We start from the raw sequence: 16,312 nt of genomic DNA, 5'->3' as shown, positions 1-16,312 counted from the left end.
TGTTATTTTTTTATTTGGCCACACCATATGGCATGTGGGATCTCAGTTCCCCGTCCAGGGACTGAACCGGTGCCCCCTACACTAGGAGCACAGCGTCTTAACCACTGGACCGCCAGGGAAGTCCACACTTACTTTATTTCTTGACAACATAAATACTTAGGCTCTAGTGCTATGAAGGACTGAAGTTCAAAACTAGCAACCCATAACACACTATATCATATCTTGTTGTTTACTGTCTTCTTTTTCTTTTATTCATGCTTTTAAAACAAGTGCTTGGCTACCTGACGTGATTTCTCATGCTTTTCACAATCAATCTAGGTGCCTTAATAAAGGGGATAAAAATAATTTCCATTTTCACTTCAGTTTCCCCTCACAGAAAATGAATAAAGGAAAACGGCCCAAAAAACTGGACAAGTATGAAATAAATACTTTTAAAAAAATACATGTTGTTCTTGTTTGGGGGTTATCAAACTCACGGTAGTTTATGTTCCCAAATACTGTTCAGATTTCTGCCATAATTTGTCCCCTTGAACCATCAATAATACCCTTTTCACCTGTGCCATTCTCTGAAGCCAGTAAAACCTTGTCCGATGGTAACGTCGTTTACCTTCTGAAATGGGGGCGCAGGGCAGGGCGGGGGGCAGCACAAATGCCTACGAACGGAGCCAGGCAGGGGGCAAGGATCAACTCCTGCTTCTGTATACTCTCAAAGCTGCTGGTTAAAGGGACTAACAAATACACATTCTGGTATTTTTCTACTGATTTCCCGGCATGTACTGTGCACTAGGACTAAACAAGAGCAGGCTAGGAAACAGACTAGAATTCATTATTAACAAAAAGTTTTTTCCTAGTTAAAGGCCTTTTATGGTTTCTTAATTTTTTTCAAAAAGTAGGGATTCAAGTGAAGTAGTTTTGAAGTATTTATTTGAACTCTCTCTTTCACTACCTTCTAGCACCTGCCCCTGCCTATGCTGTGCTAATGCTGTGAGCTCACTGGTCAGGAACGGAGCAGGGCAAAGGGAAGACCCAGGGCTCACGCCAAAGTTTTAGGATCGCTTATAAGGTTACTTGGAAGAAATCATCGGGGAGGTAAGAGAACATGTAGTAGGTGTCTCAAAAGGCAAGAGGACAGAGAATGGAAAGGAATGAAAATAACCCCCTCTAATGGTAAACACAAGACCGAGGTTGACGCAGTCTCGGTGGCAATGGGGATGTGACGAGGGAACTACAGAGCACTGACTGCCATCTTGGGAGAGGCTGGAAGGATTTGCCCTCATGGTTTATTTATATATGAGCTGCTTACTCAGTTCTTCTGAGATAGGATCTTCCATTAGCTCTATGCATATTCCCTTCTGTTTTTCCCCAATTTAGAGAGGGTTCTGGATTACCTACCAGTCCAGCCCCTCTGGCATCTTCCTAGGACTGGCCTTCAACTGGCTGGAGACGATACGACTGCCAGAAAGGTACCACTGCATCACCTGCACCTTCCTAGGTCCTCTTCCATTCAGAGATGATGCATTAATTGTGTCCTAGCCCAAATGATATAAATGCACATGGCTGTAGAGTACTGCACCGATTCAATCAATCGTCAAAGAAATTAGTGAGTAAAAGAAGGAAGAATATACCTGAGGAACAGTCATCCAGGAAGAAGTTAGTGTACCTTAATTAATTAAGACTAAGAAGAAAACATCAGAAAATTTTATTGTTTGCATGCTCTATTTATTTAATGGAAAAAATACTTTATGATTCATTTAAAATTGCCATAGAGGGCTTCCCTGGTGGCGCAGTGGTTGAGAGTCTGCCTGCCGATGCAGGGGACACGGGTTCGTGCCCCGGTCTGGGAAGATCCCACATGCCGCAGAGCGGCTGGGCCCGTGAGCCATGGCCGCTGAGTCTGCGCGTCCGGAGCCTGTGCCCCGCAACGGGAGAGGCCACAACAGTGAGAGGCCCGCGTACCGCATAAAAAAAAAAAAAATAGCCTTAGAAAGAAAGAAAAAAAAAAAAAAAAAAAAGAAGAAAGGGAAATCAAAATGAAATCCTAGATAATGATTTTTGTCAAAGGATTTTGGTAAATATACCTTAACATCTACTAGCTGTCAAAGTCTGCTTTATTCTCTTCTCACAATACTTTCAAACCCTAGATAGGGCAAAACAAAGCAATCCAAATTGTGCTATATGGCATTTAAAATCATTGTAAAGTATAGGAATGTGTTCACCTATAATACGTGGCTAAGTAATATTATAATAATATAAAATAATACAATATAATAATTTGGCTAAATTTTGGCAAATATGCTGTATTTATAATTATATGGAAAGGCCTCATTAATCATGACTGAAATCAGAACATACTCAGAGAACCAAATGAACTTTGGCTTGGCTTCAATAACAAAATATTTAGAAACTTCTATGACTACTCAAATGAGATCTTTTAACTCAGCAAACTGGGATATTCTGTCTCATTTATTGCCTATAAACCCTAGAAATAATCTTCAAGGACAGGTGAATACTGGTTTATCTTAGGTTAAAAGAACCATTCTGCACATTATAACCATTAAAATTTATTGTACATACTGAGTAATCTCAGATGTATATAATTATGATTCCTTTATAAATAAACTTGTCTCTGAAATAAGTGAGAATTTTGCTAGCACTGCACAGAAGTCACCACGATATTGTGATAAGGGTTCAAAACAGATTAAGCAATAGATTGTAGCCTCTTGATTTTCCAGCACTAGCCTTAAAACTAGAACCAAATGTATCTCTCATCTAACAAATCAAGCCGCAAACCTACAACATTTAAAATGAAGTTCTTAACTATCTTGGAAGAGTGAATTATCATTTCCAAAAGTTTTGAATAGATCCTGGCTTGTTGGGTGCTTTACTAAACTATCATTTTATATAGTCCCATTAAGAAAGAACACATGAAGGTAAGGAATCAAGTTTTACCATGAAATTCTTTTCCCTCGTTGCATATCAGCTCCCTGACTGAGTGATATAGCATGAACGCATTTCAGTTTATGAGATGCTGAGCCAGAAATCCTAAAAATGCTTAAGGAGATTAAGTGATTAAAGTGGGTAACTTCAATGCATTCCAATATACACGCTTTCCTGAACACTATGAAAGTTTAGTAAACACTGAAATTAATGAAAAATACAGGTGTTACTTTTTAAAAATTATATTTAATATGCAAGATCGAATAGCACAGAGGTATCTATTTCATTTGAAATAGTAATTCTTGTCTATTGGTCAGGAGAGGAATGTCAAAGTTCAAACAAAGAAAGTTGAGGAGTGAATGGTATGTGACAAAACAGAAACATAAGCTAAATTACAAACGAGGGAGAGTTTCACACATAAAGAACTAAGTTAAGGCAAGTTGTGGGGCGGGGTGTTTAGGGATAAAAGATACACACACCTTACCACAGAATGTGGACAGAAAGGCAAGAAAGCGGGTGCCCCTACCATAGCACAAAAATACAGCAAGTCTGTCAAAGCACTACTGACTAGTAGGTTATGAAACCCATTTGGTAGGTTATGAGGAACGTTTAAATGAAGAGAGAAAAAAGAGAAAAAGAAAAAGTGATAGAGAATACAATAGACTAGAAAATTCTATCACACTCACATATAGTGAAGATGTATCAGGAAACCATACATCCACGTGTGCAAGTGCGTGCACTGGGTCCTAATGTGACACGTATTTCTTCCTGTGGGTTCCAATAAAAAGGTATGAGAGGGCTTCCCTGGTGGCGCAGTGGTTGAGAGTCCGCCTGCCGATGCAGGGGACACGGGTTTGTGCCCTGGTCCGGGAAGATCCCACATGCCGCGGAGCGGCTGGGCCCATGAGCCATGGCCGCTGGGCCTGCGCTCCGCAACAGGAGAGGCTGCAACAGTGAGAGGCCCGCGTACCGAAAATTAAAATTAAAAAAAAAAAAAAAGGTATGAGAACCCCTGACACATTGAGCACACCACTAGTGCCCGCCTCCCTCAAGTTAATAATGTCACACTTCTGAATAGAAAAGTAACTTCCAAAGATAATAATATCCCCAAATGCCAGAGGGGAAGCATGGCAAAACACAAAACCACAGAATATTTAAAATGAACTATGTGAACTATGACACAGAAGTCCAGGGAAAGCAAGCCTTCTAGAGAAACGTCTAACACTACCAAACCAGACTGCGGGGCCTCCACTCCCAGAGTTTTTCTCCCCACCCTGAATAAAGAGTGGAGGGAGTGGAGCCAGGGGAGACAGAAGAGCTGAAGGTGGGAGGGAAGGTGGGATCTAGAGCATCACTCTGGCCAGGAGACCCCAGTCTCCCCCACAGCGAGGTAAAGAAGGCAGGAACCGGCACAGGGTGGGTGAGGAGAAAGGTGACATGTTCAACTTTGCAATCTCAAGGCCAAGCACAGCACTAGGCACGTAATAGGCCCCTTATCAATGTTTGCTGAATGTGTCAGTAGGTCTTAATAACACCGACAGTTTTGTGATGTGAAGGCAGTGCCTGGGCAGGGTCAATAGTTTGAAACTTCTTACTCCAAGTAATCTCGGCATCATCAGAAAATGTGAGTTCTGTTCTTAATGCCATGCTCTCCATCTTTACTAACTACCCACAAGCCATTTCAGTGGCTACCTGTAAACGTAAGCCATCTCCACAAATGATAAGCTCCTCAAGAACTGTAAAGAAGCTTGTTTTGTTTCAAAAAACAAACTGATCTGACACAAGGTCATCACGAATTGAGTGCTCAAAACCAAAAGTGAATGGGTATTCAACTACTTAGAGTGCTCAAAGATTAAGAAATTAAGTTTCTCAGGCCACTGTAACAGGTCCCACAGAGACCATGTGTTCACACTTGCTTTAGGGGCAAATGGTTTGTTTTTGTTGGGTAGTTTTTGGATGTATGACTGGTTTAGTTTAGGCTCAGGTACAGCTAAAGGAACTTAATAGTAGCAAACACTTATGTAGTTATTTACTGCGTGCCAGGTAACCTTCTAAGGACTTCACAAATATTAACTCTAATTAATGTGTACAGAACCCCTGATAATGTAGTTACCTGTTCAGTGGTTTATTCTGTTCCATTAAAAGTACCTCCGTTTTTTCCATTTTCTCCTGCAAAAGATGAGGAAAATATTGTTAGTGAGTGGTCACAAATGCACACATAATGTTTTATATCATTGTTTGATATCTTCCAGACTTGAGAGTACCAACAGGGTTTCGTTAAACTTTAGTGAATTATTTCAACTGCCTAACTTTACTGAGTTCCTAAATAAAACCATTAAGACAATATCATTACATGTATCGATAAAAGGAGATTTGAAAAACAAATATTTTATTATTTCAAAAGAAATCAACATGGCATAATAATAAAAAGATAGATGCATAGGGAAACAATGTAGGGTAAGATTCTCCTTGACTCTGAATCATTCTACATTTAATATGCCTTTCCAAACTACGTTCCCTCTGAAATTCTTTTTTAGGTGGTAGCACCCTTCCCCACTGGGTGAAATAATCTCTGTTCTAAAGATAGAAACAATTGGTGAATATAGCTATTGATATTACAGATTTACTTAAAAATGATAATGGAAAAGCATCCATCAAAAAAGAGGGTGTTGCTTAGGAAAGGGAGCAGTTCAGAGAGTCTCCACCAGGGGACATTTACCTCGGGGAACTCACAACTGTCCAGGTTCTGTCCCTCCCTCTGCTGGCTCCAAAAGTCTATCTCACTAAGGTGCCAAAAATGATCATGTTTATCAATACTGATTCACGTTAACAAAGCTCATAAAAGATTGACGGATAAGCCACAAAGCCTATGGATTCATTTCCCATGAAAAATATGTCATCAGACAGCCTGGACACTTGCTCCATCCAGCTTGACCAACATACTCACATTTCTTTGGTCAATAAATACTTCCTGAAATCCCAGGTGTGGGTACCATACAGGCAGATCAAGCCAAATTAACAACAGATGGTTGGGTGAGCATGTCAGAGCAATCACAGTCCAGATGCCAGTGGCCTCCAATATTCTCTCTCCAGACAAGTGTTCTCCTATCTCCTCCACTACCACCATCCTAGTCCAAGCTGCTATCATTCTTTTCCTGGACAAACACGAAACACTTCTTGCTATTTTCCCAGCTTCCGCTTCCTCCCTTCCAATCTATTATCCACAAAGTGTCCAGAGTAAACATTTAAAAATAGAAAACAGGTCATGGCTCAGCCCTACTTCGACTCCTTTAATGCTCTGCATGGGTCTGATGATAAATACCCGAGAGCTGACTCTCAAGCCTTCGTCTGGCCCAGCTCACCCCTCCAGCCTCCTCCGTGCACACTCTTCCTATCTCCCTCACATTTCAGCCACACTGGTCTCCTTTTACTCTCTTAAATGCACAGATCCCTCAACACTTCAGAGATTTTGCACACCTTGTTTCCTCTGGCTAGAAACGAATGCACAGACTCTGCACCTTCCCCACAAAGCACATACGTGCCTAGTCATCTGCAGCTCCTAGCTCATATGTCACAGGACCCCAGACTAGGACATTCCCTTATCTTGAGCTCCCAGAGCATCTTGATCTTCTCCGTTGTAGCACTTACTACCGTTTATAATTACACATTTATGTGATTATTTAATTTATGTTTATGTCTCTCACTAGACTGTAAGATGCTCCATAAAGGTGAATACTGTGCTCATTTTATTAGCATGTTCCACAACAGTGGACACTCAAGAGATATTTTCATGAATGAATGACGGCTTTGGACCGTTAGAATCTGCTGCATCCATCGCCAAAACAGGGATCATTTTGCCAGGCAGACCATATGGCTTTCCTGAATGGGCTCCATCCTCCCTGATGTGTCCTGCCCCTGGGGGGGTCAATAATTAGATGGGCATGGTCTAACTCACTTCCGTAACTTTACTGTGTCCTAGGCTTCCATAGCCAAAATAAATCTTAAGATACTAAAAGAGAAACGGCACAAAGTTCAAGATACATTTGAGTAGCACCTCTGCAGACAGGACTTGTAGCAGTGGGCTACTAAGAAACACTATAAACAAAAAGGAAAACATAAATTGCGGCCAAAGGAAACCCTTGCTGAGACAACACTGGAAAACAAATAAATATACATGCACGCATGTGCACAAGCACCCAAAGCAGTGGTCCTCGGAGGGGGGCGTGAAAGGCTTTGAGTTTGCTGTGGGATGATGCCTCCACGACTATGGGGCCGACAGCAACAAAGTGTGCAGCTCTCTGAAGGAGGCTCCACACACGGCACCTCCTCCTGTCCCTGGGGCCTGACTCTGCACGCTTGGCACACTGGAGACCTGGTGTGTACTGACTGTGTCATTCTCCTATTTGCCTTACAAATCAACAACTAATCGACATCTCCTAACTCGCTGCACAGAATGTTTTAAATGGCTCACAGCTGTGGTTTGCACTTTAAAGATGTTCTAACATTGCAGTCCTCTTATGTAATGAGAATGAGAACAAAACTGATAGGAGGAAGTTCCACAGTGCCCTTGACTCTACATTCACAGCTAGTCATCGGGGGCTAGAAAGGGCCAACTTCACTCACTCATTCAACAAACAGCATGCACCTGAATAAGCCAGGCATGGTTCTAGGTGCTGTGGACACATAATGAACAAGACAAAACCCCTGCTTCTCAAGGAGGTAACGTTCTAGGAGGAGACGAACAGTGAATATATGTTAAGTACAGGTATACCCTAGAGACATTGCAGGTCTGGTTCCAGACCTCAATAAAGCAAGTCACACACATCTTTTGGTTTCCCAGTGAATACAGAAGTTATGCTTACACTATGCTGTAGTCTATTAAGTGTGTAATAGCATTATGTCTAAAAAAAAAAACAACATACATACTTTAATTTAAAAATTCTTTATTGCAATAAAATGCTAACCATCATCTCACACAGAGTTGCCAGAAACATTCAATTTGTAAAAAGACAACCTTTGCAAAGCACAGTAAAGCAAAATGCAATAAAGCAAAGTACAATCAAATGAGGTATGCTCGTAAAATGTAAAATATGTTGGGGGGGGGGGTGTTAAATTTTAAATAGGATGGTCAAGGAACGCCTCACTGAGAAACTGACATATGAACAAAGACCATGACTCTTTTGGAAAAGAGTCATGTAGACATCTTGGGAAAGACAGTTCCAGACAGAGGATCAGCAAGTGCAAAGGCCCTGAGACAGAAGTGTGGCCTGTCTGACCTGCGGCATGCATGGGAGACAGTAGTAGGATGTGGGGTCAGAGAGGTAAACAGTGACCTTGTTAGGGTACCCAAAGGCCTTTGGCTTTTATTTTGAGGGCCCTGCAATGCAACAGAGGTGTTTGGGGCAGAGGCAAACATGATCTGGCTACTGTGTTGAGAACAGACTGAAGCGGGAGCAAGGGAGGGAGCAGCAAGACCAGTTATTAAGCTTCTGAAACAGCCCAGGCAGGAAATTACAGGGGCTTGGACTGGAGTGCAGCAGTGACGCACAGCAGTGCTGCTAAAAAGCTGACAGATTCTTCATGAAACTTTAAGACAATACCCTAGGATTAGCTCTAACTCATTTAATGGCTGATTTTAGCAGTCAATCTTTTTATCACTAAAGGGTTTTTTTTGGTTTCAATTATTACTTTTATAAAAGAAAACTTAGTGGATTTTTAGCTATGAAGAAGTAATATATGATCATCACAGACAGTGGAAAAGACCAAACAGGCAAAAACATCATCACATCACATTACAAAAGAATTGAGTATTCAAGTCCTTGTGACACTGGTCACCACTATGTATTAGCATTTTTCGTTTACTCTGAAAATAAAAGGCTCCTCGAAGTGAAGAGAAAGATCATTGAATACATGTGGCCATGGGAGTTAATGACTATTTAACATGAAGATTTTCCACTTGAAGATCTGTTGATGTACAGCAGGATAAACACCAAACACAAGTATTCTTCTTAAGATCAGGCTTAGGCCAACATGGTCCAACGCTGACATTTGTCAGCTGTGCCAGTTTGAGCTTAGCCCAGAAGGAGTATTTGCACATCACTGAGAAAGCTACGCTTTTCTGCACAGACTTTTCCCCTGAGAAACCCATGATGATAACATGATGTAAAAAATGGACATGACGAATTCTAAAAAACAATTTTTAAGTATTCTTTTTATTCTCTGCTCTGTTGGTTAATGGGGTGGGGGGGAGGTAGGGGGAGATCACAGCTCATAACTGTCGTCATGGAAACAATTCCACTCTAGGGCAGGGAAGCAGCTCTTCACTTGCTATCCAAGCCATGGGGCACGTCATCTGTGCAGTACACAGAACCCCGTCGTCCCCTAAACAGGATTTGCTGTTTAGTCAACCGTGACAAACAAAATTAAACTCTGATTCTCAACATTTAATACTTTGGGCGGATATGCCTTATTTGTTCAGCTTTTCTCAAAGTGTGCTAAGACAGGTAAATCGCTCATGGTGAATCAGGTACTGTCATCACCCACTAGAGCAGTCCTTCTCAAACTTCAGTGTGCACAGGAATTGCCAGGGGGTCTGTTAAAATGCAGATTCTGATTCAGAAGCACTGGGTTGGGGCTTGAGACTCTGCATTTCTAGTAGGCTCTCTGGTGATGCTGCTGCCACCGGTCTATGGACCACCATTTGAGTACACAGTGGTAGAATATTTATTATCCTCCCTCCTTCCCCTCTCCCTACTATTCCCTCGATAAGTACCACTGACGGAGACTGAAACTACTGCACTGAAGACTAACTGTTTTCTTACTCTTACATTAAAAATAAGAATTTGCCCTCCACGGCGTAGGATACTTGAATCCCAGCAATAAGCAAACAGTCTCTCCTGGGGCATCCTTAGCTAACTGATTAGATCTGAAACGTCTACTTGAGCAACCACATATGGTTTTCTTTTTATTCTCCCTTTTCTTCACTCATCCTTTCCCCACATGGAAGAATGGTTCGCACAGAGCATCACAGCTATAGGGTAAGCTCCTGGCTTCAGCACTAGGTGAGGGTGTGAAAGAACCAAAATTACTGAACCTTTTCCATCTCGTCCTTTTTTTGTAAAGAGGATAATCCACAGACGACCATGGCACTGGCTTGGAAAGTACAGAATTTTTATCAAGGGGTTAAGAGTGGTCGACGAATGATTGCTTACAGGTACCGACATTACCGGCTGCCATCAACAAATAGGCTTTGAGAATCTCTCTCTAGGACCCACCCAAACCCTGCACTTTCAGACACAGGGGTCTCACATTACACACATGGCCAAATCTCTCATTCAGAACATAACTGATATTTTCAAATTACAGTTAATTCATGTGAAAATGTAACCTGAGCTTTAACATGCCTCTCTCAACCCTTAACTTCTAAGCTATTTTAGTTCAATCCTAATTAATTTTTATTAACATTTCACAGGTACGTATTTCTTTCTTAGTTTGCTTCTAAAGTAAAAGATAATAGTTATAAGATTGTAAAGAAAAATACTGTTCCTCCAGGACAAGGATCCCCGGCATATGTGTGAGAAAGGCCTACTTTTTGTTTCTCTAAAGCCATAAGATGACCAAAAGGAAATGCTGTGGCGGGGAAGAAGCGGAGGAGACGCTGGACTAACACCTCTGATTGCTTCCTGCCCTCTGGGATCCTGTGAAACCACAGAGGGAGGAACCTGGCAGAAACAGGCCGACAGACAAGAGAGTACAGCAGCAACAGCTGCTTTGGAGATCTGTGAGATCAATCTAGGCAATCACAATCAATTGTCTGTAGATTCTAAAAGGACCAACTGGAGTTATCATTGGGTTATATTAAGGAAACAAACTACTAACCAAAACCTATTAAGAAGGACAAAGGTATACACAGCCTGGGGCAAGACTTAAAGAAGCAAAACACCACTTACACATAAAGGCAGGTGGCAAAGAGGAGGCAGGCTCATTCTGGGCTGCTCCTGCGGCTTGAACTCAAAGGTAAAACAGAAAAGGAGACAGACTTGGCACAATACAAGGAAACACTTTCTAACAAAATACAGTTCTCAGCCAGAGAACAATTTTTCTTTCTTTTTTTTTTGCAAAGCGGTGAGCTGCCATCACTGCTGAGACAGCCTCATCCTGCTACCCTGCTCCTCCCCAGCATCAAGCACCACAGCTATGCCAGGCTGCGTGCCATTCCCCAAACGTGGTTTCATGACTCTCACACAAGTACCATGCCTGGGATGCCTTTTCATTTCTAGGCCACCCCTTCAGCCTTGAAATCTCAGCTTCCACGTAACCTCTGTGAATCGTATGCTGTCTCTCTTCCTCCAAACAGGCTGAGAGCGGGCCCCTCACCCAGGTAACCTCAAACGCCTCCTCTCTGCACATCCTCATCCAGCTGTACATACTGTTAGACCGGGAGGCCTCTGAGGGAGGGGTCATGAGTACTTACCTGTGTATCTGCAGTGCCTGCCATAGTGACCTGGACATAGCACGCATCAGCTGGAAGGTGAAGGAAGGAAGAGGAGAGGAGGGAAGTGAAGAGAAAGAAGATGATGCCTAAATTTTCACATCTTTGGGCTTCCCTGGTGGCGCAGTGGTTGAGAGTCCGCCTGCCGATGTAGGGGACACGGGTTCGTGCCCCGGTCAGGGAAGATCCCACGTGCCGCGGAGCGGCTGGGCCTGTGAGCCATGGCCACGGAGCCTGCGCGTCCGGAGCCTGTGCTCCGCAACGGGAGAGGCCACAACAGTAAGAGGCCGGCGTACCGCAAAAAAAAAAAAAATTATCACATCTTATGCACATTGCAGAAGGAATTCTGACATTGGGAGAGAAGTTAATTTGAATGAACATTTTCTACACAGAAAGACATGAATTACTGTGGCTTTAAGGTTTATCATTTTAGGTATGGTTTGATCTAATTATTAATAGCTGTTTAGAAACAGTCCCAATATTTTGCTTTTATTTATGTATCTAAATACACATATTTACTATGCTATTTAATAATACAAATAATTTTCCCAAAAGTTTAAAAAATATTTTTAAAAATCTTCCATAGTTACCGGGAAGCCTGCAGAAAATGCGCCCATGGCATTTTCCTCAAGTTTGGAATATCACTAAAACAAGTACAGGGCCACTACTGCCAAAAGACCCCAGCAATACTTTGTAAGCCTTTATGCTGAAACTCTGCATACCAGAAACAGAACTCTGTCTTCAAACTTTTCCTGATTCATGCAAGGCTTTACCATCAGTTCTTGTTTCCTAAGCATCTACACCCAATTAATCTGCTCTGCACACCACCAGTGAATTCTCAAAACATGACGAGCATATGAAGGGCCATTCTGACGGCAGGAGAATACATCTGGGAACTACAGAACCATTGCTAGTGACCATAATTACTCTTTGGGAGGATTTCTATAAACCGCACCAGCACCCTTCCCAAAGAACAGATGACGACAGGTGAACCCACACCTGAGACCAGAAAACTGTCTGCCAGAGCCTGGCTCTGCATCAGCCCCAACGTCTTCCCCCGACAGATGACTATGAACACATTGCCACCCTTGCCTTCCGCACAGCCCGCTTCCTTAAGTCCCACCTTCTTTCCCGTGCTGCTGCCCTGGGTGGCAACAAAATGGGTCTGGGCTCTGTGGGCACCCAGCTGGCCAATTCCCGCGGCTATGGGGCAAGGCTGAGGAGGATGCTGACCTCCTCGCAGTGGGTGGCGGGGTATCTGCATATGAACTGCTGCCCTGTTTCCTTTTTACAGAGGGAGGCACGGTAAACTGTCTCCATGAGAACGTTAGTCTAGGAGTGAATGAAGTCTTTTTATTTATTTATTTATTAATGGCTGCGTCAGGTCTTCATTGCAGTGCGCAGGCTTTCTCTAGTTGCGGCGAACGTGGGCTACTTTTCGTTGCGGTGCGCGGGCATCTCATTGCGGTGGCTTTTGTTGCGGAGCACAGGCTCTAGGCACACGGGCTTCAGTAGTTGCGGTGCCATGGGCTCAGTAGTTGTGGCTCACGGGCTCTAGAGCACAGGCTCAGTAGTTGTGGTGCATGAGCTTAGCTGCTCCGTGGCATGTGGGATCTTCCCAGACCAGGGATCGAATCCGTGTCCCCTGCATTGGCAGGTGGATTCTCAACCACTGCACCACCAGGGAAGTCTCTAGGAGTGAATGAAGTCTTTATTGCACTTCATGAGACTTAAAAAAATAGCTTTGAGATACATATGTATTTCAGAGGACAGCAGAAGTCTTCTGGCCTAACATCAAGTCATACTACCGATAAACTTATATCAGCATATCTTTTTACCAAAAAAAATGCTAGATTTGTAAAATGGAAAAGGGCAGGATGGTGCAACAGACTGGCCAGATGCAGCTTTGATCATATTGATTTCTTTTCAGCCTACAGGTTTTACAGTGGCAGTAAGAGGTGGCCTGGGCTGAGTGACAGAGGACACGGATATGCTTCAAGGTGAAAAATGCCCGTGCAGAGCCCTGAGCACAGCAACACCCGAGCAGGGCGGCTGCCCCAGGAGCAACCAGCAAACATGCTGAGGAACAGGATGTCTGGTGGTTACTCTTGATCTGAGGCTGTTTGTCAATAGAGTAGAATTTTCAAAACAAAACCTTTTTTATTTTTAATTTTGCCAGTTCCTCCTTGTATCTGAGCAAACTAGTGGGGAAATAAAGTGGCAAAATTCAAAGTGGATTTTTGCGGCCCGCCCCCTGCTCCAATTCCTCAGCCGGCCACGAGGGAGAAGGATGCTTCTTTCAGGAAGACCCACCTGGACCCTGACTGAAGGGCAAAGGCCCCCCAAATATCAGTCTCCCATCCTGACACCTGGTCAGGTCATTAGGAAGAATCTGCCCAATACCTACTATCCCCACAATAAACCTGGGTTCCATAGTCCAACAAGGAAATGGAGGGAAAGGAGCCGTTACTGAGAGCTGGCTACATCCCACACAGTTTCACATTCACCTTTTATTTATTTATTAAAAGTTTGTTTGTTTGTTTGTTTATGTACGTATGTATGTGTGTATGTATGTATGGCTGTGTCAGGTCTTAGCTGCAGTATGAGGGATCTTTGGTTGCGGCGCCCAGGCTTCTCTCTAGTTGTGGCGTGCAGGCTTGAGGGTGCGTGGGCTCTGTAGTTTGTGGCACGTGGGCTCTCTAGTTGAGGCGCGCAGGCTCAGTAGTTGTGGCACGCAGGCTTAGTTGCCCTGCAGCGTGTGGGATCTTAGTTCTCTGACCAGGGATCGAACCCGAGTCCCCTGCATTGGAAGGCAGATTCTTTTCCACTGGACCACCAGAGAAGTCCCCATGTTCACCTTTAGAACAACCCATGGGTAGATTTAAATGGACGGGAGGTGTGAGTATGTAGGCTCAGAAAGGTTAAGTAACTTTCTAAGCTTAGCTCCCACCAAGGAGATTTCCCAAGGCCTGAGAGGCCTCTTGCCACCCTCTCCCAGGATGCCTCCTCCAGGGTAGGCCCCGAAACAGGCCCCCTCTCACACTCAGAAAAAGAACACACCTGCTCTAATGACAGGACTTAACTAGGACAATAGGACTGAAGGCTAAACAGGCTAACAATAAAAACATGAACCAAGCCAGGAATAACTGAAGGTCTCGCAGACCACATGTCCCGATGTGGCGCACTTCACAGGAACGGGAAAACAAGCCCCTCTCTGCAGTGCTGTGCTGAAAAACCCCTCACCAGTCTCCCCAGGATACAGACAGGAGACAGCCTGCAGGAGTACCTGGGATATGCCCCAGTGCAAAGGCAGGGGGCCTCTATCCCTGGTTACAAGAACTAACAGAAAATTCCAGGACATTTCTAGAGGGCCTTGCCCCAGACCCTGAAACTCGGGATCCATGCAGGGAGCCCTACAGTTCATCATCTTACGCTGCATGTTGCCTTCCTGGGCTTGGGAGAAAGTTGCACAAGTGCAATAACAAGGGACAAATAAAGACCCAAACTTTAGCGAACAAACAAGCAGGAAGGGGGCGGGGTGGAAGTTCCCTGGAGTCGGGGAAAGGAGAGAGAGAAAAGCATTTTTAAAAGAATTAAAATATTTGTTTCTCTAGAATTGAGAATGAAGAGAAATGACCAGAAAGCACTGGTGAGCGGAGGAAGAAGGTGACACCATGGTCTCAAGCCAGAACAGAGAGTTCACGTAAGCCCGGGTGTGCGCTTGCCTCCATTCCCACCCGCCCACGGCTCCTGGGGCAAACGAATTCTTGGCTGTGCAGGTATGTGTGGGAGGCCTGATTTATTTTCCAACCACTAGAGCTTTGCCCAGAACTACTTAATCATAATTTTTCAAGGTCATACATTCAAATATGATGTTACTACCTCACAAAACAAGTAACTCTAGGGTCTGTGGAGTAGGAGGGAGGGAAAGAAGGAATTAACCATCCTCACTTGAACTATCTTCTTATCCACTCTTACTGTGTATCTCTCATATGTTCTCAGAAAATCAACAAACTGCCAAAACACATAGCTAAAAGAAATAATAGCTAACTTTAATATAATGCTTACACTCTATGGCAAGCACAATTCTAAATGCTCTGTATATATTAACTTATTTGACCCTCAACAATTCTTTGAGGTGGGTACTATTGTCGTTATTAGCCCTATTTATAGCTGCATCCAGAGGGTAAGTGACTTGCCCGGCTACCAACAGCAGGGCACCCTGTGCACCTGCCCTATGCTATACTCCTCCCTTCTCTGTGTTCGGCTCTCTGGCACCCCCAAAAGGCAAAATTATAACAAGAGCTCTGTTCCATTATGGGATATCTAACTGATTTTCCCTGCGCAGTAGGGCTTTCTTTAAGCTACTTTTCTGGGAGGAATATTATCAGAGCCAGTCCCCACCTTTAACCCTGCTGCTCAAAAAAGCCATATAAGCTGGAAAAGTCCCAGAGCTCAAACCACAATTCCCCTTACACGCTGCCTGATTAGAAGCAGTTCGAAGCAAAGCTTTGATCCCTGTTAAAATGTAAAAGCTCTGGGAGGTGTACTCTTTATGCTGTTATCAGTTTGTAGTGAAAGTTGCACTGTTATCTTTTTAATGGTAAGTTTAATGATAAGAACTTCAGGTGGTTTCCAGGCATCCAATCCACCTGTCCAGTTTGGACCTGTTCACTGCTGGGTGCCTAGAACTCTCCAGGACCTGGCACGTTAACAGTTGTTCAATATACCAGCGTGGGTGAACAACTGAACAAATGAATGGCTATAATTCTTGCAGAAGTCAGTTTTAGGGCACATTTATGATGCAGGTAGGTCTTAAAGTGGAAGCCAGGTTGGGCAAAGTATCACTGGAAAGGTCTAAAGAACAAGTAAATTACTGTCTCA

The 16,312-nt window shown here is 43.5% G+C and overlaps 1 long non-coding RNA gene across 1 annotated transcript in view; it reads right to left on the bottom strand.

Annotated features, from left to right (window-relative positions):
• LOC113618098 (uncharacterized) overlaps positions 1 to 3,728 on the bottom strand; it is a 96,466-nt gene extending 92,738 nt beyond the window's left edge. Inside the window, exon 1 of the long non-coding RNA XR_003431885.1 lies at positions 3,624 to 3,728. This is a non-coding gene — a long non-coding RNA (uncharacterized LOC113618098). The remainder of the gene's footprint in view (positions 1 to 3,623) is intronic.
• Positions 3,729 to 16,312: the final 12,584 nt, after the last annotated feature.

The sequence above is a fragment of the Aethalodelphis obliquidens genome, unplaced genomic scaffold, assembly GCF_003676395.1.
Source record: "Aethalodelphis obliquidens isolate GAN/ISIS:26980383/991018 unplaced genomic scaffold, ASM367639v1 scaffold5, whole genome shotgun sequence".
Taxonomy (NCBI): domain Eukaryota; kingdom Metazoa; phylum Chordata; class Mammalia; order Artiodactyla; family Delphinidae; genus Aethalodelphis; species Aethalodelphis obliquidens.
This window is presented reverse-complemented; position numbering and strand designations above follow the sequence as displayed.